Here is a 23,063-nt window from a genome sequence, read left to right as displayed (position 1 = left end):
GCTGTTGAGAAACTCTTCTATGTATATACAGTATCTCCTTCTCCTTCTTTCTCTTTCATATTGCTAATTTTCTCTACTCAACTCTCCCTCTGCATGTCTATTTCTCTTCTGTCTTTGAGCATCTTTCTCTTTAGGGAAACTTCCTCTCCACCTTGTCAACATCTCTCTCTCTCTCTCTCTCTCATTCTCTGGGTCTCTTTCTATCTTTCTCTTACTCTGACAGGCCATTTCCAGAAGCTCACCAGAATAATAATGAATACACACACACACACACACACAAACAGAGAAGCATATGCAGTAGATAAATATGGGCAAAAATAAAATATGCCTGCTTGTGCTGGAGATGTCTGTCATAGCACATGGTGCCAGCCAAGTTTATTTCTGCGTTCGGCAGAGAATCAAGCAGAGGAGAGGAGGAGAGGGGAGCAGAGGAGAGGAGGAGAGGGGAGCAGAGAGAAAGAAAGGATGAGGACAAGCATGGAAGAGGAGAGGATGGAGAGAAAAGGGAGGAACGGGATGACAGAGTAATAAATGTCTTAAAATGGAGTGTAGGGAACCGGAAAATAGGTGGATGAGGAAGACGAGAAAGAAAAGCTCTTGGCATTCTTTCCTTAAGACAGACAAATAGGTTCCATAATTAGTGCATCTCATAGTAAACTACCAAATTTTTGCCAAAAATAACTATATTCAAAATACATCAGGCCAAAAGAAAGACAAAACTAGATATACCTCAAAGCGGTACAAAATATGACAGCCCCTCAGTCCTGTGCATTCTCTCTGCAAAAATAAATCACGCTTGTCAATTTGTCTCCATCTCCTACTCCATCCCCTACTCTTGCAACCTTTGTGTATGTAAATGAGTGTGTGCATGTGTGTGTTTGCTTTTGTGTATATGTGTGCTTCCGAGTGTGTTCGCTTGTGAGTGTTTATGTGGGGGTAATGGTGTGTGTGCATGTGTATGTCTGTGTTTGTGCCTACTTGCCAGTATGTGTGTATGTTTTTTTATGTGTGTGTGTGTGTGTGTATTTATCTGTGTGTTTGTGTGTGTGTTTGCATGCACGTGCATGTGTGTGTTTATGTGTGTGCGTACCTGTGTGTGTGTGTGCCTGTGTCTTTATGTGTGTGTGTTCGTGTGTGTGTGTGTGTGCGTGCCTGTGTGTAAGTGTGTGTGTGTGTAGCTGTTATGGCCCCCCATGAATGGAATTCCACGAAACTTGGCATGCATTCAGAGGGTGTCAATGATCCTACACTTCAAATTTTGTGCAGTTTTGAACCTGTCAGCCAGAGATACCTGCAGAGATATTCACAGAAAACTGTATCCGGCCTACCCTCCTTTCAGGGAGCTCGGCTAAAAAACAATGGTTCTGTGTCATCCTTGTGGGGCAACATGCCCATTAAGTTTCGTGCAATCCGGCCTTTCAGTGTCCCGGGAATCGTTGACACAAAATTAATGAAGAAAAAAAAAAAACAAATCCGGAAGAAAAAAAAAAGACTAAACTTGTATGACTGCTACGCTAGCGGTGATCATAATAAAGATAAATGTAGGCTACCACAGAGCAGTACATACTATTACTGCAGCTGGATATTGCCACTTATTATGCAAACAAAGTACAGAAACCCTCCGAAGTTCCCCATAGTCTACTCCTGTCTTCTTCAAAGTCCTCTCCCCTTGGTGAATAAATAATTAATTGTCAATACAATATAACATTATGCACATTTTGAGCAAAAACAGCAACGTATAATTTTTCACTACAATGTTCATGTTCTTAAGGAATATCGAAAGGAAAATATGTTTAAAAACAACACTAAAAATAGTATTGTGTGTAAAAAAATACATACTAATAATATGCTTATGGGCTGTAATTTGTGTGACAGGCAATGTGCAATGCAATGCGTTTATACTCACCCGCACTAAGTAATGGCATTTTACAGAAATGAACAGAGAAAAACATTTAACTAATTTAATACCATGGAACACCACTACACATAAGCACGGATGAGTCAGTGCACAGACGAGGACGCTTTCTGTCTTTCCTAATTAATGTAAAATGAAACTGTTTCCATGAAACGTATAGAACTTATAGGCGATAAACTGTCATTATAAATAGTCATTTACTGCAAAGATATTGGTATAAGCCCCGTTTGCCATTGCATGGTTTTCAGCAAGGTACGTACGTACGTAGTGCTCATTGTGGATTCAAATGAGTGACCTATGTGTTTTAACATGTCATAATACAAAATGTAGAATTATGTTTCAGTAATTCTAAAAAAAGAAGTATGTGTAATATTTAATTGGAAGTGGGACATTTCTGCATTGACGTCATTCACTAACTGACGCTACTCCAGAAATGAGCTCTGATGTGTTAGGGTGATGCCATCCAAGAGGCCAGCTTTCCTTACAAATGACATAATATTTATTGCACAATAGTTACTGTGCGAAACACGCCCATCCTGGGCGGAAAACCTCCTGTTCCATATCAGCCATGTGGGGCTGCAAGCATGCCAAGTTTCATGTGTATGGTGGTCTGCTATCCAGGTGGCGCAGGAATCATCCACCAAAAAAAAAAAAAAAAAACTTTGACAGAGTCAGATTCTGTAGCTGTGTCGTAGTGGTTTTGAAAGTTTTTCTCTCACCAGAAAACATCATCCTCATCTGCCCATCAGCCCTCACTTTATTCATGATAACTAAACAACAGAAAACACAAATCAAATTATTTACGGACTCTTCGGGAAGCTTCCTGGGATCTGACTTTGTTCTCCATGGTGCATTCTCTCCTTGTTTCACAAAACAAACATATTTCTCCTGGAGGTTTCTGCCTCAGGCAAGCAACAGGCAAGTGATGGATTTGTTTTTTGTCGTCTTTCTCTTTCCCTGCTATTCACACTGAACCTTTTTACAAAAAAACACATTGATGCCTTTCTCTCTCCTCTTCCCATATTCCTGCTTTCTGTTTAAAGTCCTTGTGAGATGTTGCTGTGGGTCAAAAAAGCCACACACACACACAAAAACAAACATGTAATGGAAATGGGGGTTGGTGGGGGGGGGGGAGTCTAAGAGGCGCCGTGCTTCTCTCACATGCACCACTCCTTCCTAGGCACCAGGCCCTGAGCTGCAGGAATCAATAGAGGAGAAGAGGAAAACAAGCTCTGATTATACTCTCCGCACTCCAGCTTGAACGAAAAAAAAGAGAAGTTGAACTAAAAACAAACAAAGCGTCAATGGGTCTCCATCAAGGCGAGGTAACAGATGAGACCAGCACTAGCATTCGGATGGCCCAGGTCAGGCCCAGTTGTGCTGCCTACTCGGCTGTGATGTGATGTGGGGCGTGAGGGGCTGCGGTGGCATTTACCCCCCATTTGGGCCTGGTGTGGAGACGCCTGTCAGCCCCGCTCAGCGTCTCTCTGGAGGGATCCGACCTGACAATGTGCCACAGGTGTCATTACACTCTGCATCTGGCCAGGTTTCTGTGAGTGAAGCTTTGTGTGTTTGACAATGAGTTAGTGTGTTTGTGTGTGTGTGTGTGTGTGTGTATGTGAGTGAGTAGGTGTGCGTGTGTTTTGTTTCTTTCTGTGTAGCTGATGGGGGAGGTGAAGCTTACTGACAGCCTCCTGAGCCAGAGGCCAGCTGCCAACATGTCCACTGTCTCGATGAAAGAACTCCTGATCAAGCCGAGTCCCAAGCCACCCACCCGTCCCCACCTGAGAGTGTCTGTCCCCTGCCTTCCAAACCTGTCCGTCTGCTCCTCAATCCACAGCACTACCTGTCTGATGTTTTGACATCAAGTTTCAGCAAGAGTCACTTATGCTAAGCCCAACTACAAGCAACCAAGACATTTGTCTATTGAGTGCCATTCAAAGTGTGCAAACAAATAGCAATCCCCGTATCATTAAACAAAATAACAAAACAAAATCACCAAATAGATGCAAAACAAGTCCTTGTAATGGCGGTGAGTGGCATGAGTGGATGACCTTGCAGCTGTGTCCCCTTTAGGAGCTCCATGGTAACGGCACAGCTGGGGGTAGTTCCACAGCTGGAGAAGCAGACTGTCAACTATTAGCCGACCTCACTCAGCTTATGCTGAACAAGTGAGCGACTGGATATGTATGTGTGTGTTTGAGGGGGTGGAGGCGGGGGAGGAAGCCTGTGTACAGTGTGTGTGTGTGTGCATGTGTGTGAGTGTATTAATATTAGGCTGAGTTTGTGTACAGTGTGTATGCATCAGTGAATGTTTTACTATGCATGCATGTGTGTGCGTGTGAGTGTATGTGTGTGTTTGCTTGAGTGTATACTGGGGCAGATAGAGAACTGTACTCTCAGGCCCTAGGCACAAATCCCTGAATTGAATATAATTATGAATATGGCCGCATTCCCAACTGCACACACACACACACACACTCACACTCACACACTCACACAGATCCCTCCAGCGGTACAGCACTTTACCTCAGCTGCTTTACAGGACCTCCTCTCTCACACATGGGGTTCTGACTCTCTTCCATGGGCGCGCACACACACACACACACACACACACACACGTACGCAAACACACACACACACACACATACACACACACACACACACACACACCAACGCACTCACTGATGTTTTTAGGTCTGAGTGGCCCTAATCAGGAAGTGTGTGAGCTGTTCCCGCAGCAGTGGACTCAGCGGACAGAGAGCTCCCCTTCAGCTGCGTTCCGCCTAATCAGGACATTTGCATGTGTGTGCCGTCACCGTACCGACTGTAACAAACTGCCCATCCTGGCCCCTTAACTAATCACAATGGTAGCGTCTCACTGTGACCCATCTTAACGCTCTCCAGAGACTGACCATGATGCAGGGCCGCATTGCAGAGGCCTTCTGCCTCCTCTTCCACTCCTCCTCCTAGCTGGACAGAGCTGGCTAAAGGACACCACTGTAGAGTTTGAAGAGGGCTTATGTCAGCCGATGTTAATGAGAGCGAAAGGTGAGTTGTCAGGCCCAGGGTCTCAAATGAGACTCCTTGGCCAAATAGACCCCCCTTTCCGAGAGTGATGCTCAAGACTGGGCAGAAATTGAGGTAGAGAAGGAGAGCAAGAGAGAAGTGTAAGAGAGAGAGAGGTGGCTAAGGGGGTAGGGGAGTGGGACTGAACAGAACTGAAGGACGCAAACGAGGTGGGGAAGCCTGGCCAAGCTAGAGAGGAAGAGAGAGAAGGGACGTGGTGGACAGGGGAAAAAAGGGGATATGGTCTCGGTAAGACCGTTCCAAATCATGTCTATTTTAGGGTCTGGGATTGAATGGCGTCCATGTTGCAGCGAGTGCGTCAGAGGTCCTGGCGCACCTTTTGCGCCCGGCATGCGGCTAGAAACTGAATGAGCGAGGGAGCGTGAGGGATTTTTTTTGGCGTGCCGCCGCTCTGATAACCGACAGGGCGGACGCAGGCCAGAGCTCAGTGGGGGCCTGGCACACCAAACCAGCACAAGAGACAGTTCAGCCAAAACACGAGTGTGTGTGTGTGTGTGGGGGGGGGGGGGAGTGGAGGAGAGAAGTGAGGGATGAGAAGTGAAGGATGAGATGAGAAGAGGGGATTAGAAGAGAGAAACACAGAACGGGGGGGGGCAGACACGAACTTTCAGCCCACTAGCCCCTGTGTAACCTCTTCCTCAGTTTGGATGGAAGGGGCAGCCCACCGACAAGCTCAATATGGCTCCAACGTGTCTGCTCCAAACGTGACCGCTGTGCAATGCTTAGTTTTGTTTCCACTGGAGTTAGATGACACAATGGGAACTGCTGGAGTTAGATGACACAATGGGAACTGCTGGAGTTAGATGACACAATGGCAACTACTGGTGCTATCTCTGTTCATGCCACTGGCCCTCAAAGGGATGTAGAAGGAGTCTCAGGAAGCTTTAGAAGTCCTCAAGCTAGAATTAAAACATCAGTGAAAGTGTAATAAACATTGCCTATTGTTCCCCGTACATACATACAGTATTCAGAATGAACATCCTTAGTATACGGATCATTTTCGACCTGGTGGGCACTGCCAGCAATCGACACCAAAGAATGAGTTTGTTAAAGAATAATTTCATCAACAGGTGGGTGACAACTATGTGTTACATAGTGAGTCATGAATGGTTTAATTAAGCACTCCAAAAAGATATCACCAGAACAAATACATTCTCCTGAAACTCAATCTCTCTCTCTCTCAAATTCAAATTCAAAAAGAGCTTTATTGGCATGACCATGTGGTATAGTGTTGCCAAAGCAGACACACAAACAAAAACAACACCAACTAAGAAAAGTAAACTTATGACTGCTAAACTTCAACAATAAGACTTCATTTGTCCTTTCTTTCTTTTTTTCACAGAGGAAGGAAGTTTATCTATAAACATATATTTTTTAAATTAATAAATAAATTCATACATAAAATGAAACTAGTAACTAAGATTCACCATATTTTTGGTAATATCAAAATGAAAAGGAAATATAAATTGTTATGTCAGAACTGAGCTCTCTCTCTCTCTCTGGCATAGAACATGGGGACTCTTGTCACAGGACGAGTGGATGGGTCTTAGGTCTCAGCCTGGAACCTGGGGAAAGGTGGTGCCTCAGGGTGCCACAGCATAAGACTGGCTTCCATGAAGAGAACCTTTTGAGCCTGGCACAGTATAAAACACAACCCACTACCCTTGTGACCAGAGAAATACTATTTATATTTTCTGAGACAAAATGACAAATGATAATGGAGATGCCTTGGTAATATGTGGATGCAAATTCATTTCTGTTTGATAAGTACAGTGTGTTATCTAAATATGTTTCAAAGACAACCTGAAGTCAAGATGGTGGGGATGAAGTAAAGGCTTTCATCAAAGCACAGGAGCCTAGCCTATGGTTATGAACATAGGAGACATGCAGTTTGCCCAGAGGATAAATCCGATTACATAAATGCCCGTAAAGGGCACTGATGGATAGAAAGAGCCTTTGTCTGCAGTTCCGATGAAAATCTCACAGTGGCTTGAGCATTGCTACCAACGTCACAACGCTGAGGTCTTCACCCAGATGTGTTGTGGACCTTTGGGGAGGAGAGCAGCTCTGTCCACTGGTTCTGGTACGATGGGTCCCAGTGCACTTGCTCCACATGTTTGATAGTGCCGATGGGAGATGGGTTTTCAGTACAACTGGCAATCCTGTTGTTTTCGGTTGTTAGGTGGATGGTTTTCCCATTGGTAGCAATCAAATCCCATTACTGTAGCCATGCACTCACAATGAGTAAAACATACACAGACAGACACACACACACACACACGCACACGCACACGCATGCACACAAACACACACACACACACACACACACACTTGAACAAGGAACAGGGCTCTTTAATGTAAATGAAAAAGAGGATTTTCTTCCCACCCCTTTTACAGCGCACAAAACCAATTACGGAAAACTTGGCTTCCAGTTTGCAATTACCGGTGGAATTAATGCAGGATAAAGATTGAATTGATCTCGTTTATGTTGTTTAGATTTCAAGCTATCCATATAGCAAGTGCTTCATAAAGAACCACTCACAGTCCTTTAGAAATGACTTCATGCAGTGCAGCAGCAATCCCCTTTAATGGAGGGAAATGTTTTTTACATTTCTGTCACATTTGGCAACGGCTAAACTCATTAAGGCTGTGCTGAAAGAGCTCGAAGCCAGCCGGACACGTTTTTTTACTAATCATAAACGGATGGTCAGAGGCGCAAAGTGTATAGACATTAAAGGCGTGGCCAGTCCACAATCACTAATTTAATGGTGTGATTTTGTGATGAAACGCTAGGCGCAAAAGGGTTGTTCTTATGTTTCTTAATCAGTAATGGGTGTGTTTTGGGGCGTAACATCCTTTAAACCGAAAGAATGACATCTGTCATTCCCTTTAACTTCAAACAGCGCATCAGTATTTTGATAGTCAGCGGCGCATTTGAAGGAATCTGCTTGCACGTGAGACCTTATGGAACAGTGATTCCACTAAACCTTGCTTTACTAAAACCTGTTTGTGACTAGCAGAGTATAGCCTACATGCACTCGCCTATTTTTTTAACACATAGGCAAAGTGATTTTGCAAAATTTCTTCAGCTATAAGGTTAATTAATACACGGGGGCAGTTAATATGGTATTAATATTGTTTTGTTTCCTTTAACTTGCATAAAACACCGTCCTGCGGCTTACTGTATACACAATGCGGCTAATACACAGGAAATTACTGTAGTCAACGACAAAACAGCTCTACACAGTTAATTACTTTCACTATTGACTGAGGGGTTACCATCGAAAACAGAGCCTGAAAAAACCAACACTTAACCCAATAATGTTCGAATGACTGAATACAAATGCTAAGGATATTTATCCTGCAGAGGAGTTGCAGCTGCACCTCGTGACAGTGCATCTTAAGCTGTTCTTAATATACGCCTTTGGCTATAGATCACTTTTTTCTTGGTCAGAGGCATAATGATTTTTAGAGGGGGTAAGATTTTTGGATCATGTGCCAGACCACACTTTATGTCATTAATTGCCACACCCCCTGGGCCCAAGGTTTAATAAAAGTGGAGCGCATGGCAAAAAGTTCCTCACTTTATTGAGTGTAAGATAAGAATAAGCCTTGCGTCACACTTTGCGCCACCTTGTGCCGGGTGCACGATAGGGCCCTAAGGCATTGATAAAGCAGGTGCAGAGCAGCAAGACTGAAAAAATGAACTAAGTAGGAGGGAAACTCTGAGAGTGTACCAGGAGCTGCAGGAAGAGCTGATGAACTTAGTCATTAAAACACACATACTCCAAAAAGACGGAGAGAGGCAGAGAGAGGTGTACTGTTGCAGTGAGAAAATCTGCTATGTTATGTGCAGAGCCAACAGCAGTTGTTATAAATAGCTTGAAGGGAGGACTAAATAGGCCTGCAGTTGGATTCAACTGTGTGGCCTTTTAATCTCCCAGAAAATGATCCACATTTGGCAACGGCTAAACTCATTAAGGCTGCGCTGAAAGAGCCGGACACGTTTTTTTACGAATCGCTACCACTGTCAGGGTTACAATATCTCGAGAAATTGTCATGTGTGACTAAGAGGCAAGAGAGAGCGCGAACCTCGCTGCTTTTCGTTTCATTTGCCCTTCCACCCTCCCCTCTGTTTTTCGCTAAATCTCCAGCGCTTCTTTGAACTCCATCCTACTTAAGCGAACTTTAGCGCCGCAGCATGTCAGCTTACGAGATGCGGGTCTCAGACCAATCCTCAGGCAGACCCAGTGGGTCAGGAGACAGTCAGAGGTCTAGACGTGGGGTTTAGTGTCTGCATTGTGCTTCCCCAATTTTTGGTCAAAGTGATGGTTTTCCGGAATCTTTTTTTGTTGCCGCTCCTTTTCTAAAGCAGATGCTCGCGTCCCGGGTGACCCTGCAAGCTCTGATTAATCTGCTTAGGGCTGAAAATGTGTTGCATAAAAGTCACTCACACTTACATTATTTATTTACTCTATTTATTTATTTATTTATTTATCAACATTCTGAAACAAATACTTTCAGTATAACTATTTGTGAGTATTTCCCCTCTGATGAATGATGAAAGATTTGACTTCTTGAACTTTTGGATGTTCATTTCATTTGTGGGTTAGAGTCTGGGTCAGACAGATAACAAGCAAGACACACCTGCCTGCCCAATCCCCCCCCCACACACACACAGACACACACATCCCAGTTTATACAAAGCGTCACTGTAATCGGAAGCAGGACTGTGGGGTTCTGGTGTTGTCACTTTTTCCATTAATCTCCATATTAAAAAGCCCACTCCCATCAACTTTCCTATCAGCCAAAATGAATCCTATTTTCCACAACAGTAGCCCGAATTAACCTCCTACCCAACACCCCCACCTCCAGCCAAACCAACGGCAGACACACACACAGACACACACTTCTAATTCTGCTCAGCGACCTCCTCTAATGACACTAAGCATGCCAGCTCCCTAAAACGCACACACATGTACGACACCACATGCCAAAAGTCACATGAAAGCGCACACACATGCACACTTAATGCTGGGTTGATTCAACATTGGTGCTATTACAGGAGTCATTCCCCCCCAGTCTGACAACACTAGCGAGATGAACAGAGGAGAGGAGAGGAGAAGACAGGAGAAGAGAGGAGAGAGGGAAATGAGAGGAAAGGAGAAGAGAGGACAGGAGAGGAGAGGAAAGAGGGGAAAATGAGAGGAGAGGAGAAGAGAGGACAGGAGAGGAAAGAGGGGAAAATGAGAGGAGAGGAGAAGAGAGGACAGGAGAGGAGAGTGGGGGAATGAGCAGAGGAGAGGAGAGCAGAGGAGATGAGAGGAGATGGGAGGAGAGGAGAAGAGAGGAGAGCAGAGAAGAGGAGATGGGATGAGAGGAGAAGAGAGGAGATGAGAGGAGATGAGAAGAGAGGAGAGCAGAGAAGAGGAGATGAGAGGAGAGCAGCTAAGAGGAGATGAGAGGAGATGAGAGGAGAGAAAGTGCTAATGCTGCACTGTGAACCGTCAAACTTTGTCATTATTCTATAGGATCTCGTGTGTCGGTGTCCAAGTAAGGGCCAATCTCAATTCTCTGTTTTACCCCTTCCCCTATCCCTTCATCTTACCCCTAGCCCTTGTCCCTCGAAACCGAGTGGCAAGACATAGGGGTGAAGAATATTCCCCTTGGAAATGAGGTACCACTAGCCAACCATAAGGGAGAGCTGGATGATTGAAACACTTGAATTAACGTAATTTACAGAGATCGTACCACACTGAAAGCTAATATTTTGTCACTAGCAACCTGTCTTCTGTCAAATAGGCTATCATTGCATTTTCAGCTCGGAATAGTTTTTCGGAATAGGAATAATATTTCAGCTGCGGTCCTTCAATGTGTGCAGCAAGCTCCTCAGGATGTTCTACCAGTCTGTTGTGGCCAGCGTCCTCTTCTATGCAGTGGTATGCTGGGGAGGAAGCACAAAGAAGAAGGATGCTGGGCGACTTGACAGGCTGGTAAGGAAGGCTGGCTCTGTAGTGGGAGCTGAACTGGAGTGCATCACTTCAATATCTGACAAATGGACCCTGAACAAACTGATCAACATCTTGGACAATGAATGTCATCCACTCTACAGCACTATTAAAAAGCAAAAGAGCTTGATCAGCTGGAGACTTCGCTCACTGCCATGCACAACTGAAAGGCTGTCCCCAGGGCCATTGAACTGTTCAATGCCTCACTAAAGGGAAGAGATAGACTTCTCTGCTTAGTCTGTCTGCCTCTCCACCCTCTCCATGTTTGAGTACTGACTGCCCACTACTGCTTTACTACTGTTTCACTACTGTTTTACTAATGTCCACAGCCTAATGTTTTCACTACTGTTTTACTGCTACACTGTTTTACATGCTATATTAGCACACATGATCAATGGCTGCGGTCAGGCTTCTGCTACAATACTGAATGGCTACAACCCTATTACCTCAACCTGTTCTTGCACTGACATAGTTTTTTATATTACCTTGTCTACATTATACTTTACTCTCCTATTTGTCCATGTTATTTATGCTGGTCTCTAGACCTTATTCTTGCACTAGTTGGACTAATGTTGGACTACCTTTTGCACCTTCACCATGACACTCACTCTCTTGAGCACCTTACCATGCACACTAGGGGTGTCACGATTCTTCAAATCCTCAATTCGATGTCATTTTCGATTTTAAAGTCACGATTCGATTCGATTTTCAATCTTTTTTTTAATATTACTATTAATGCATTACTTATATGTTATTTACTCTTTTTGGCCTTTTCCTTTTCTGTTTCAGGGGGCTTTTATTTTGAAACCGCTTTTTATTTTGAAACCGTTCCAACCGCAAGGTTGTAATGTAAACAGAACTAACATTAAGCTAAAACAGAGACGTGAACATAGTGAAATGAAACAACACAGAATGATAATTTGATTGTTTCAGCACACTCCGAAGAGACCCAAGGTTAGTGTTCATGGAATGTACTTATCAATTTGCATTTTAAAGGGGAACTTGGCAACTATTTCAACGTAATAAACCCGTTTAGAAATCATTTGGATGGTTAAATGACCTGTTCCGGTGAAAATGGGGACTTTTCCTACGGCCCCTAGCGTCCCCAGGCGGAAAACCAACCATGCAATATTGAGACTACCGTCCCGGAAAGAGAAGTGAGAAACAAGAAACTTGTTTTAAATCGTGTTTCTTACCTTGTAAGATCCACATTGTTCTGCCGAACTTATGCTAACCGTTTCGCTAGCTTGTAAACAAATCCATGTGCTTTATCATTACCTTTTTCCACAGTTTGATATAGCCTAATGCACAATTTCTCCAGCAGAGGGGGAAATATAGCTATTCCTGCCAAGTTTCCCTTTAAGCCTTAAAGTAACTTTGGACTGTAAGATCACCTTTTCACTTGCAAGTTGAGTAGGCTAAGTTAGTTTTAATTGACGTGAATAAATGAATACTTCCACACCGGTGATTTCAAAGTAGCAAGAGGGGCTTTGATTTCGCTAGGTTGATGTGTATATTTTAACTGGCTGCAGCCTACAATTAGCTGCAGTTCAGCACGTGCGTGTGTGTTTGTGCGTCTTGGTATATATGATGGACATGACATTGGGGGTGTGGCTGCATCGTCGATTCTACTTTTAAGTTCGAAGTTTGAGATTGAGATGTAATTTCGATCGATTTCGAAATAAAATCGAAATCGTGACACCCTTAATGCACACATAACTAAAGGACTATGGTTGGACTACTTTTTGCACCTTCACCATGACACTCACTCTCTTGAGCACTTTGCCATGCACACATAACTAAAGGACTATGGTTGGACTACTTTTTGCACCTTCACCATGACACTCACTCCCTTGTGCACCTTACCAGTCCCGGCCCTGTCACTACAAGCGTCTTATGCTTGATCACCCTCAAGCACATTGGACTTTTTAAATTTAATTTATATAGTATATTTAGTATTTAGTTTTGTTAGTTTTCTTATCTTCTACTGTCTTTATTGTACAGTGGAGTTTAGTTATATGTTTATACTTATATTTACCATTTCTGCTGTAAGTGCATGTTGTGTGTGATGTCTGTATGCTACTGAGACCCTTGAATTTCCCCTTGGGGATCAATAAAGTATCTATCTATCTATCTAAAACCGTTCAGGAACAGCAGAACGTGCCTATGTTCGTTCGGATGGGGGACAAAATAAACATGCAGTTTGCTATGTAAACATCCCACAACTCCAATTTTACAATAATATCCAAATGGTCGTTACTTGACATCAGAAGCAATCGCTACCTGTAATAGCCTATGCGAGGAGTCGGCAGCAGTAGGCCAATGCAGCATTCATGAATATCAGACGAGCGGTAAAAAAGTTCAGCGAATTTAGCTGCTGTTGGACTTTACATTTCTGACATGGTATGCTGCCAATTCGCGGGGTAGACATGGAAATATGTAAAATGCGAGACATTCACGCAAATAATGATGTGCTGTTAACATTCACAAAACAGTGATTTTTGAAAACTTCCTCGTGAAGAACAGGACCTTCAATATATGGTCACAAGATTGAATGCAACATAAAACAATTACCATTTTAATTTTATAATCTCGGTGTGCTTATTTTTCCGGTGTGAGCGGTGTATGTTGGGTATTTCTCTTACCCCTCGGTTTCAAGTAAGCTACCGATCTTGCTTGGTTTTAAGGGGTATCTACCCCTTGCCCTTATCCCTACCCCTCGATCGAAATGAGAATTGAGATAGCCCTTCGTCTCACGTGCACGCGCAAAACTAAGGGGAAGGGGGAAGGGGAAGGGGTAAAATAGAGAATTGAGATTGGCCCTTAGTCTTTCATTTTTAACCACTGCCAAGCCAGCCTGGAGGTTAGGCAGCACATAGGCACTGCAGTGTGGCAGGCCTGGCTTCCCCTCTGACTTCCAGCAAAGCCCAGTCAAAGTATATGACCCCACCCTCCTCTCTGCCCTCTGTATCTTACAACATGCTACATCACCTATACACCCTTACAACAAGGCCAACATGGAGGGTTGTGTCCATTCAAGAAAGCTTACCTGTGCTACTGGAATGGATGCTGATTTGCTATCACATTTATAGCCTTTGTCAGTAGGGTATAATCCGTTAAAAAGAAAACATTGGCTTCTTTTGATGGTTAGTCATGTTTTGTGGTGAATATGGAGCTTTTGATGACACCCATAAAGATATTTTATTGACGTTGTTAATTCACCTGTGATGCAGGCTTTGGTGCTATCATGGCAACATAGCCAGCTAAGCTTCGAACACAGCAGGCATAGTACTCCCTACAGTGGCACATCGGCCGTTACTGTAATTAAGAAATACTGCTGTCATTCACAATCCATGCCTTTCTGCCCATATCTGTCAGACGGCCGAGCCAGCAGCTCATTTGTGAGCTAATGGGGGAGATATGCGCTGATAGCTTCACACTCCGCACTCCGCACTCCATCAGTCTCTGGCTTGCTCGCCGTCTCCGCCTGGGCAGGCTGTCTGGGTTGGCCAGAAGCCATTAGGGACCAGCGGGATGTTTTGGAGCCGGAGAGGGACCTGCTGAAACTCGATAGCCAAGAGTGACGGGCGTGGACTAGGTGAGACCGGGGCCATACTCGGAGCCAAAAGCTTATCTTTTATTTATTTGCTCTGCCACACTGATTTCCACCTCTGTGGGATGGATTCACAGTTCCCACACACACTCCTACACACACACACACTCACACACAAATACACACACAGACACAGAGGCAAATACGCCCAACACAGAGATAATGAATACCGACCAAATATCCAAAACTGTGTTTGCACACAGGTACAACCAAACATGACCAAATACTAACCTGCCATCTTGCTGCCATGTGCTATGCACACACAGAACATGTGAATAAACACACACACTTGTGAGACAAGGTGCATGTGTACACACACTGCAAGGCAACTCAGACATTCACACGCGTAGCTCCTTTAAAATGAGGCTTTCCAGAGAGGATAGAAAAATGCACTAGGAAGGCCCTGGTGAGGCCAAACAATGTGTTTTCACCGATGTGTCATTTGTTCCCTAATGATAAAATCCAAAAGGAAGCCGCCTTCAAATAAACTTTGAATAGCCAATACAAATAAACATTACATAACCAGAAATAACCCAAAACACACTTTCCCAATAACATGGCTCACAGATAAATCGGGCATGGCCATGCTAGATTGTCTCAAGATGAGCTTTTCACAGGCTAAAACATTATGTTCCTGTCAAATTACGAAAGGTGCCTGCAAGTGACCTAGCTAAATTGGAATAAGCGAATGCCAGTGGCGGTGGAACAATGGTATTTTCCTTCACTGTCTTCCAAAACACCGCCCCCACCTCCTCCACCCGCCTCTTCCATTCCACCCCCCCCTCCACCCGCCTCTTCCATTCCACCCCCCCCCCCCCCCACCCCTGTCTCCTGCCGTCTGTCGGCTCATTCTGCACATGTCAAAAAGAAAGGCAGGGAAAAGTGGGGCGTCTCAGTGAGTAGCCACGGTGAGGCTGACCTGTCTGATTTGGCATTTGATACAGTGTTCCTCACCAAATGGAGGCCACACCATTTCCCATGGAGAACAACGCCACTGAACCATGCACAAACTGTCATCGCGAGGAGCTGCAACGCACCACGCACCACACAAAGAGATGTCCACACAAATATACACACCCCTACGCTCGCACACACACATGATTTTTTCTTCTCATCTCTCACACACATACACACCTAATTTCTCACTATATTCATCCTACTCATCTCTAGTCTATATATATCTTACATTGTTCACATTCTTGTACACCAATACCAATTCACTTGCCTGTTTCTCTCCCATACATACTCCCCTCCAAAACACACACACACACACACACACACACACACACACACACACACACACACACACTTGCAAACAAATTCTTTGTTAGATTGTCATGCACAGATGTATGGACTCCCTCACCACTACCTGATCAGCTTACAACTCAAGCGGCACAAATACATTGCTAATCAATTATTGAGCCAACGTGATTAACCTGATTCTGTGCGAGTATAAGATCACAATGTTTATAACAACCGCCCTGGACCTGCTGTCTGTAGGCCTACCCATTCCTCCCGCTGCAGCATCACCGGGTGATGGCAGCCTCCTGAGGGAGCGCTGGGGACGCGCTGGGCCTGACAGTGGAGCCAGGGCCGGTTTATCAGATCAAGCATGTTATTTCCCCCTGGATGTCTTCCTATTACTCTTGGCCAGGTGCCAGCCCCACGCGGACCCAGAGACGGGCGCCTCCGAGAAGCCTCCGGATTACAGGCTGCTGGTGCATGAATCAAGCCACTCAATTCTGCTGTTTATGAGGCTATTAATGAGAGTCTAGTATCATCTGCCACTCCTTATGTGTGTGTACACACACACACACACACACACACACACACACACACACACAAATGCAAACACACACACAGACACACACACTCTCTCTGTCTCGCGCTCTCCATTTGATACAGAGATGAACACAACCCCTCCAGGTGAAATAGTATAATCCCTTTTTAATGCGCTTCTCTGGACCCAGACCAAAATGTGGACAATCCAGAACAAAAATGCCTACCCCCTCACTAAACCGCTTATGTACTGTGCACAAGGGGAGAGGAAATGGTGATTGAATGGGTCATTAGGAAATGTAGCAGAGTAAAAAAGAATACACTTTGGATCTGATGACAGCCAATGGATTGTCCACATGGGTCCAGGACATACAGATATTTCTGAGGTAGTGTTGGGCATGGAGAGAGACTCAATAGTGTCTTATCTTTTATATGATCAGACTTTACACAGATGAGTGAGATGACACAACGAAAAAAGCAGAGGGGGTTAGCAATCTTTGGTATTGATATGGAACGGTGATTTAACTTTTCCACCAGAAATACTTCACAGATGTCCCCGATACAGAAGTATATTGTATTATATTGTCTCCGGGAATTATCAAGTTTAAACACATCAAATTGTATTTTCTAGCATTTATTTTGATCTTTGCTCATTCATCATCAAACCCCCAAAATAATTCCAATCTTAGTCTTGGCGTCTCTTGTTGCCAAGCAACACCCATTTGCTTGTCTATACGTCACATACTAAACTGAACGTTCACCCTACTGCATTTTGTCCATTTTCTCACTTACTAACTCTCAACTATGACAGTAAACAGTCCAAGTGGGGATGTCTTAAGATATCTCCTTTCTGGAATGCCTCTTTTCAATCAGAAATAAATAAATAGTTCAACCAAACCTCAATTCTCAAACTGTTGTAGAATACAAAATATGAATCGTGCAAATAAAATCATAAAATATTATTTGTAAAATAATATGAAAATAAATAAATGTCATAGAACGCTGCCTTTCTTGTTATTTCTCAGTTGACAAAATATCTGTGTGCGTGTGTGTGTGTGTGTGTGTGTGTGTGTACGTGTGTGTGTGTGTGTGTGTGTGTGTGTGTGTGCGTGTGTGTGTGTGTGTGTGTGTGTGTGTGTGTTGGGTAGCAGGCTTTCACTCACACACCATATCTCTGACAATTTGGGGGCTGGGGCATTCTTATTGAATGGACACACCAGTCCAACCAATCCATTTCTCTCTTAGTAGTGTCCAACACAACAAAACCAGCCACCAGGAACATGGTGAAAAAGAGGAAGAACTAGTAAAAGTAAAATACAGAGCTGTTAATATACTGCTGAGCTAGGGTTAAAAGGTAAAAGGAAAAAGGTTTATGACCCATTGTGGTGCACTGTTGGATACCAAGTGCCTTATAGACTGTGAAATATAACCACCCCAACCCCCCAACACACACACACCCCACACACACACACACATCACACATGGCCCAATGTGTCTGTCTCATGTATCTGTCCCTCAGAGCTTTATGGTTGGCTTTACCACAGGTACATGTACAACTGTGGACCACAACAACACACACACACTTTTTGCTAAATACACAGACTGTGATAATGTGTTAATGTGACATCATCACATAAACACACACACACACACACACACACACACACACACACATTTACTATTAGATGTCCTCTGGATCGCAAAATGGAAAACACCTTTTCCATCTATTACCTCATAATCACATAAGGGGTTTTCTGTGCACTCTGTTTTTGGTTTATGCCTTTTGAAGAGAAAAAAAAGACTTAATTCATGACGATACTAGACCAGACTGCTATTGGTTAGGCAAAGCACTTCTCAGTCTCACTCAGGGTAGGACACAGTCTTCACCAAGGTCTAAGTACATGCTTTGATATCAGCAATGGACTCTAGCCTCTCAGCCCTGATCCAAAGGGTCCAAATGCCCTAAAGAACATTTCAACTCGTACTGACATCAAGCAGTCTGAAGCTATAGTGTGATGAAACTACTATACCGTGGTAAGGGCTGCTTACACAAAGGTAAGTAATATTTGTCTTACTGTCAACAGCTTCAAAATTCAATAGTTTCCTCAAAACACTCCCTGAGCTGCCACTGAAGACCTTGGAATCACCACAGCATCCCACACCGGCAGACTAGAAATGATCAAAACTCCCCACCATCACAAAAACATATTTTTCAACTTTGCTCTTCCCTCAGTTGATATTCACTCAGTGTTGTAACTACATGACAAACACATGCTTCACTTCAGCGCCATCGCTGATTGGTATTCCTTCAGCATGGCCCATCATTTAATCTCAACATCAGCTCCTACAGTCCTGGCCAAATGCTTTGTCAGTGACACAACTTTTGTGGCTCGCAAACTTTGCTGCATACTGAAGCAGCAAAGTTTGTGCTAATGATATGATTGTACTCAAATGATGCTAGCTGGTCATTGTACAAAATACAACTACAACTTTTTATGTTTTATGTTAAATTTCCAATGAATTACTGGTACGCATCTGATCACTCTGCACAATATTCTAGAAACAATGGGTATCGCTACACAAACTGAAGCAGCAAAGTTTGTGAAGCACAACATTTTTGTCACTGCCCAAACTTGGCCAGACTAGGTTGGTGGAGCCAGGCCACTGGTTTGCAACTGCCTCCTCTCTACTCCATCACCAGCTCCTTTTGGATGGTTGTGGGGCAGCCGTGGCCCACTGGTTAGCACTCTGGACTTGTAACCAGAGGGTTGCCAGTTTGAGCCCCGACCAGTGGGCCACGGTTGAAGTGCCCCTGAGCAAGGCACCTAACCCCTCACTGCTCCCCGAGCGCCGCCGTTGAAGCAGGCAGCTCACTGCTCCGGGATTAGTGTGTGCTTCACCTCACTGTGTGTACACTGTGTGCTGAATGTGTTTCACTAATTCACCGATTGGGTTAAATGCAGAGACCAAATTTCCCTCACGGGATCAAATAAGTATATATACATATACTTATACTTGTTGTACCCTTCCCCCCATATTCCTCTCTTCCCTGTCAGAGTCAGACTCAATTCTGGCTAGTCAGGAGTCTAGTCATGTTGCCCTTGTCTCTCTTCAAATCCTGTTGCTTATTCATGCATGTTTTCATGTCCAGTATTTTTTACCAGTTTTTTGTCAAAAATGCCCTTGAGCCTGAAGTCATTTAATCAATAAAGAAGAATCTAACAAAGACAGTGTGTACAGTCTCCTCTCTATCTTTTCTCCTTCCCCCTTTCAGTCACTCCTTCCGAGACATCTGTATCTCATCTAAGAAGCACTGAGGCCAAATTAAGACTACCCGTCTAACAAGCAGCAAAGCTCTGCTCTGTGTCTCAGATGAAAGGTACATCGTGTCCATAAGAGCTGTGGTCCACTGATGTGTTTTATCACATAATGCCATCTTATGTAACCCAGCTTGAGTGACTGACTGTCCCCTCGGCTGAGAAAATTGAGCATGATTTTTCCTGCCTCTGCACTGACATGTGTTTCTGTCTGCCTTCATCTTGTTGTCGTACCCTCATTTTGCTCTCTTTTTTTATCTCTCTACCCCCCCACTCTCTCAGTCTTCCTCTCTCTCCCAACTGTCTGTATCTCTCTCTCATTTAATGTTCTATATTTCTCCCTCTGTTTAGTTGGTATAGACCTCTGAAGTTCGCCTACAAAGAAGCTGCCATCTTTGACATCCGGTATCCGATTTTTCCTATGGGAAAATAACATGAGGCTTTTGAATTATCGCACCTGTTACTTCTCGCGGGGATGAAAAAGTCTGAAATGCAGATGTTTACCTAAACACACTTTTGTCCTCTGCCTTCGAGTGGATACTGTGATCTCCGGTGCGTGAAGGCGGCACACTTAGATTTTTGCTACCCCAGAGCTAACTTGCAATGCAACTTGCCATTAGCTTCAATTAACAACTGGATCTCCATATATGGGCAAAGATGGCCGTTTTGGATCTTTTTTGTAGGCGAACTTCAGAGGTCCATTGCGACAGCCTATAATTGTTGTGCTATGAGAACAATGAAAAGTATTACCGCATTAGTAACGCATACCGCCAGATTTTAGGGAGGTGTTAGCCACTGGTAATAAGTTTGAATGGTACAAAAAGTGCCGCTCACTCTGGCTCCATATGTCAAGTCTTTACTCAACTATGTTTCCGCCTATAATGCCTTCGTCAGATTTTCCTATGAGAACAATGTCATGAATGCAAATATGAAGACCTGCAGTACAATTACTACAATACTGTTTTACAGTATTTTTTTACAGACACACACTTTCACAAACTCATACTCTTCTGAAAATGTGACGCCTTGAGCAATCAACCATCAATATGCCTTATTTAAATCCTCCATACATGCACACTCCCACACACTGACATCTAGAGTATAAATAACTTCCACACGCATATGCACACACACACGCATGCACGTGCACACACACACATACACACACACACACACACACACACACGGACACACACACACAGGCAATATGTGGTCCCTGGGGTTGTGTAAGGCGCGCAGTGCTCCCGTGCACTTTGACATGAAGCACTATTGGCAGGATGGCTCCACAGGTGTGTGGTCTGACGACACGCAGGCTGCTCCAAGCGGCAGGGGGTGGCTTCACAACTGATGTGAACAGACAGCAGTGTCATGAGGAATGAGGACACACCGGCAAAAATATGGTTGATAAAAAAGCAACACGAGAGACAGAGAGAGAGAGAGAGAGAGAGAGAGAGAGAGAGAGAGAGAGAGAGATACATATGGAGAGGAAAAGTGAGGTGCGCGAGGCGCGTAAAGATGGGAGGTGGGACAAGGAGTAAGAAAAAGGTTAGAGTTGGAGTGAGGTGAAAAGGAGATTACAGGCAACATGATGAGTCAGGGAGCAGCATGCACTCTCTATGGAATAGATAATGGAATGGGAGAGATGTAGAAAGACACATAAATTGAAATGAAAGGCACAGAAAAGCTGCCAAAACCCTTGAGAGGAAGACAGCAACCTGCCACAATACAAAAATGTAAGAGAGGGGCTGGCCAAGAGAGAGAGAGAGAGAGAGAGAGAAGAAAAAGAGGAAGAGAATGAGTTGGTTAGAGGCTTTCCGACAGCATGTCATCCCCACTCTCTGGCCCAGTGCATTCTCTTGGCTCTGTTTGACCCTTGTTGATAGTTGTTTGCCAATCCACAAGCAATCTCTCCAGGGGCTCAGACATTAGTGACTAAACCAGAACTTCAACTCCAACTTGGATTCCTAAGAAATCGACCAGTCCTGCGTAGATCCTGCTTAAGTCCCAAATTAAGAACACCTCGAAGCGCCAATTAGCCCCTCGCCTCTTACAGGGCGCGTGGCCAAAAGGGTTCATCAAAGGTTCATCACAGAATGTTTCTTACTTATAAGGGTTCTCCTATTGCGACAAGATCAAAATATTGTTTCTTCTGGATATTTTTCTTAATTTTCTTAAATTGACACCTGCTTCTAACCTGTCTAGTCCAAACACACAAGGCCGACCTGAACTGCCTGCGTGTCTAGCAGCGTAACAGAGGACTGGACAGAGGACAAAATGGTAGAGGGAGATGAGAGGAGGGTAAAAATATAAACAAAAAAAAGCCCCTTACCCACTGCAGGTTTTATCTCTCATTCGATCACATAATTGCTTTGCATTTGCTTTGCAATTGCATTGCCTGTGGGAGATCATTAATTCCAAAAAGGGATTCTGTCCCCTAGCTGCTGGAAACAGTCCACCACATCAGCCTGTGACCTAGCAGCGGGGCCAAGTGTGCTCAGGAGACCATTGGGCTAGTGGGAGATTAGAGTCACAGCGCAATAAACAAGCACATCCACCACGGCCATGCGGGGACAGCACAGGCAGCGGAGAAAAGCACACATGTGTCACTTCACAGGGTGTGTGTGAGTTGCCCGCCTACAGGAGAGCATTACTAGTAAACACTGGAGGAGGTGAAGGAAAAGGAGAGAGAGTGAGAGAAAGCTGGAGAAATGGGAGTGATTGCAAACGCTGTCTGAAAGAGCAACCCAGCAACAAGCAGGGCAAGCAACAGTAATGAGAATAGCAAGGGGAAAGCGAGCGCAAACAATAACCCAGACGAGTGTGTGAGTGAGCGAGTCAGCAAGAAAGCTGGAGACCCACAGAGAGAGAAAGAGAGAGAGAGATTGAGAAAGAATGAATGCAGATTGAAATGAAAAGGCAATGAATGAAAACTCCTAGCTGCAGTGTCAACACAGCCTAAAGCATTTCCCTGTGTGTCCACAGATGGCAAGGACTGATGCTACACTAACGCCTCTGGCTTCAACCTGCCACTGCTGTCTCACGTCACGGTGCCAGGAGGGGCAGAGTTTCAGCACTGCGCTTACACCTGGCCTGGTACTGTATATGGGCTGGTAACAGAGGTGCAGGCAGGCAAACAGATGTTCAAAAGAGTTCAGTATCCATCATCATTTTGCCTTTGTGGTGCTGCTGCTTCAGAGGGCTTGTGTCAAGACATGGGATGGGTTTACACATGGGCTGATATACTGCCAAGATCTTTGGCACGTCTAAAAGGTCATCACCAAGGCCCAGACCCAGCACTGATGTTAGTGACCGCTTTAACAAAGACGTCTTACTGCCAGCTC

At 44.3% G+C, this 23,063-nt stretch overlaps 1 protein-coding gene and 1 long non-coding RNA gene across 2 annotated transcripts in view; one reads left to right on the top strand and one right to left on the bottom strand.

Moving 5' to 3' along the window:
* Positions 1 to 23,063, bottom strand: part of mtnr1aa (melatonin receptor 1A a) — a 37,485-nt gene that overhangs the window by 7,700 nt on the left and 6,722 nt on the right. The gene's annotated exons all lie outside the window — the stretch shown is intronic.
* LOC121724543 lies at positions 11,933 to 17,334 on the top strand. Its single transcript, XR_006035234.1, has 3 exons — positions 11,933 to 11,967; positions 14,392 to 14,611; positions 16,127 to 17,334. It is a non-coding gene; the product is annotated as an uncharacterized LOC121724543 (long non-coding RNA).

The sequence above is a fragment of the Alosa sapidissima genome, chromosome 1 (genome assembly GCF_018492685.1).
Source record: "Alosa sapidissima isolate fAloSap1 chromosome 1, fAloSap1.pri, whole genome shotgun sequence".
Lineage (NCBI taxonomy): Eukaryota > Metazoa > Chordata > Actinopteri > Clupeiformes > Clupeidae > Alosa > Alosa sapidissima.
The sequence above is the reverse complement of the archived record's forward strand: the minus strand, read 5'-3'. Positions and strand labels throughout refer to the sequence as shown.